General features: G+C 42.6%; 1 protein-coding gene across 1 annotated transcript in view; it reads right to left on the bottom strand.

Annotated features, from left to right (window-relative positions):
* Positions 1-2,997, bottom strand: part of LOC106806129 (enhancer of mRNA-decapping protein 3-like) — a 23,050-nt gene extending 20,053 nt beyond the window's left edge. The window contains exon 1 of the mRNA XM_014807986.1: positions 2,992-2,997. The gene's annotated coding sequence lies outside the window, so the exon portion shown is untranslated. The remainder of the gene's footprint in view (positions 1-2,991) is intronic.
* Positions 2,998-3,602: the final 605 nt, after the last annotated feature.

Below are 3,602 nucleotides of genomic sequence, written 5' to 3'. Positions count from 1 at the left end.
GTTGACGGACGGACGGACGTACGACGACCAATGGCAATAGCTCAGCTTGACGATGTCAAGCTGAGCTAAAAATTAGCCTTGGGTAATTTCAATAATAAAATGATGGTATATAAACTCGAATTCTATTTATTACCAAAGTCCTAATGTTCATCTGCACTCTTTTACCTATTGTTACTACTCCCCGTGAACGCTGTTCAAATCCTCCTCCACAACAGTCTCACCTCACGACTCTGTGACTGTGAATTTGTACACAGTAACATGCGTGCAGTGAGACCATGTGTTGCGGTGAAAATTTGAATGGCATTAACGAGAAATTATTATTCAATACAGAATACATACTAAACATTAAAACTTTGGTAGTAAATACAATGCGTTTATTTACAATAATTTTTATTGAAACGGCCCAAGTGCATGTGGGCCGGCCCAGGTTCAGGGTACAGGGTGAACGCCAATAGTGTCAATACCATAAACCTATTTGATATAGTCCCTTGAACTTTGAAGACTAATTATTATGAGGTTAAAACATGTTCGGTTAAGATACCTTCTCGAGCATCAGAAACTGGTCGATCATAGCTATTTTTTTTGAGCATCGTAGAGTATTGCATGTCAGTGTATCCCCTCGCCAAAAAGGTCTGTGAGGTGGTAAATTTGTGTGTGTGTGTTTGTGCATCTTGAGATCCTAGCTGAGCTCCACAAGTTTTTGTAAAAATGGTCAATTTGGTGCATTCTAAGCTATTCCGAACACCTTGTATGAGACTCTTCAATCTCTTTTTCAAGATGTCAAAAGGAACAAATAACTATGAATATGAAATAATGCAAGTATTGATTTTATTAATGGAAGAACAGTGATTTTCGTCAGCTGTTTTGGACAAATTTCTGTGTGGCGGCTGAGAATACCAGATTTTCACCGCTCATTATCTCAGCGTAGGGGCATCGTAGGGACATGCGGTTTGTTTTATATTAACAAGGTAGGACAGCTGATCAATAATACTCCAAAGAATCGTCAAAATAAAACGGGAAAAGTTTATTAATATGACTAATACTGCAGCATGATTTCAGCATTTAAATTTGATTTTAATTTGATATTATAGCTCTAGTACCATAGGGCGCAAATCCACTTTAGGCACCTTATGTATCACAAAGTGATGCACAGATTTCTGTGTATCATCAACTGATGCACAGACTTTCCGTATATCAAGGAATGATGCAAAAACCCTAACCCTAACCCTAACCCTAAGTCATAAAGTATAACCTTACTCCTATCGCGTGCGCCTTGCCGCGGAACTGCGCGAAAGATCTGCGCTCGAGCGCTTCGGATCAAATCTCCTTTCGGCAACGCTTCTCTAGTATCCCGTCTCATCTGGATATACGGAAATTCTGTGCATCAGTTGATGATACACAGAAATCTGTGCATCACTTTGTGATACCTAATGTGCCTAAAGTGGATTTGCACCGTACCATAGCCCAGGGCTATAGTACTATAGAGCTAGATATATTACAGTTTGTAGTAAACAAATTTTGTCGGAAGGCATATATGTCTTACATTAGCCCGACCAGGCTGTGTGACTATAACGACTAACGTCAATATACACAATACACGGTCTCTTGAAGTATGACCGTTTCTTGGAGCTAGTCTTACATATATTGTATCAGGGTGATACTGATAGACTCCTGATTGTATTGATATAAAGTTTTACTTGGAACTGTGTGTGCTACATTGTTTTTCTCGTGATATCGCGACCCAACGCGTTTCCGATGCTCGGAACGATATCCACGTCGATGAGGTTATGCTAGCTCTACCGGTGTAGCCCCTTCGCTCCCGCTATAGGGGAACCCTGTACTGCAGGGGGGCACAGGCACTTGGAACGTCTCAATAAAAATAATGGTAAATAAACACGAAATGTATTTACTATCAAAGGCTAATGTTTCTCAACTCTATTTCGCCTATTATTGCCGATAATTACCCGTAAATGCAGGGCACCCTTGTTCTCGAACGCCCTGAAGTGGGACAAATATATATCAATAGTTTATGTGCGAAAGCCAACAGCACCCTTAGCTTCGTCTAAAGTAATTTGAAATACGCGCCCAAAACGCTGAAAGCCACAACTCAACCTTCTCAACAAAATTCTCTCTGGAAGTACTGCGATCCCCAAAGTCCAGTACATCAGGATGGGTCCATCGCGCACAAGGAGCAAAAACAACAACAAACTCGCAGTCATTAGAACCTCAACAGAGGAATTCAAGAACTCATTCTTTCCACGGACCATCGTGGACTGGAATGCCTGCACACAGACCGTAATCGACACCATCTGTGTCGCGGTCGCAGCCGGGAGCGCCTAATTTCACCATGCCCCATCCACCTGCGTCATAATACGCGTACAAATATATATCAATAGTTTATAGTGCGAAAGCCAAGCAGCACCCTTTAGCTTCGTCAAAAAGTAATTTAAAATACGCGCCCAAGATACGGCTGAAGGCCACATGCATACAAATCTCGCACTCGGTCTAAGGCTAAGTATGCCTGCACAGTCTTGGACCACATTTTAAAAAACAATCAAAAAAAATTGAAAAAAAATGATCCAATCCGCGGCAGCTAGCTTCGTCTGCAATCGATTATGGGCAGAACGCAACAGCCGTAACTGCAATGTTACAATCACTTAATTGGCCAATCGTTCAACTACGCGTAACAGAGAAGCGACTCAACCTGTCTTCACAAACTTCTCCTGGAAGTACTGGCGATCCCAAAAAGTCCAGTACATCAGGATGGGTCCCATCGCGCACAAGGAGCAAAAACAACAACAAACTCGCAGTCATTAGCAACCTCAAGCAGAAGCGAATTTCAAGAACTCATTCTTTCCAACGGACCATCCGTGGACTTGGGATGCCTGCACACAGACCGTAATCGACACGGCATCTGTGTCGCGGTCCGAGCCGGACGCCTAATTTCACTCATGCCGCCACCACCTGCGTCATAATATTCGGGCGGCCGACAATCAAGATCAAAGGGCATGCGTGCAGGTCATGGCTACTTGTGTGTTGGCAGATGAGCTAATTTGACCGCATTTACGGGTAATATCGGCAAATAATAGGCGAAATAGTAGTAAGAAACATTAAGACTTTGGTAGTAACGTACATTTCGTGTTTACCTTTTTTTTGGAGACGTTCGAAGTGCCTGTGTAGGGGGGGGTACCTGTAACTAATACAGGGTGGAGAAAAAGAAGGGCTACAGCAGCCGCCGCAGAGCTAAAGGCGACAGAATTGGCCCGGTTATCCATGACATTTATTTGTATTAGAACTCACTGTTCCCACCACCAATTTAACTTTGCGCGCAATGTCTGACCCTGGCAGCAAGAACAAGTCGCACCTGCAGCTAACAGCGCAACACGCGGCCATTGACTATATTATAACAACTAACTAAAATAATATCATAGGCTATAACTATCCTATGGATATCCTAGATTGCTAACTAACTCTAGTCTAACTACCTAGTAACACGTAGTAGTAGGATATACACTACAATTTATAATATCAATGATTAGATATCGCGTAATGAATGGCGCGTGCACAGGGCATTGAAGGCATTTCTACCTGTAAACCACGCC

This window comes from Priapulus caudatus, unplaced genomic scaffold (genome assembly GCF_000485595.1).
Source record: "Priapulus caudatus unplaced genomic scaffold, Priapulus_caudatus-5.0.1 Scaffold7, whole genome shotgun sequence".
NCBI lineage: Eukaryota > Metazoa > Priapulida > Priapulimorpha > Priapulimorphida > Priapulidae > Priapulus > Priapulus caudatus.
This window is presented reverse-complemented; position numbering and strand designations above follow the sequence as displayed.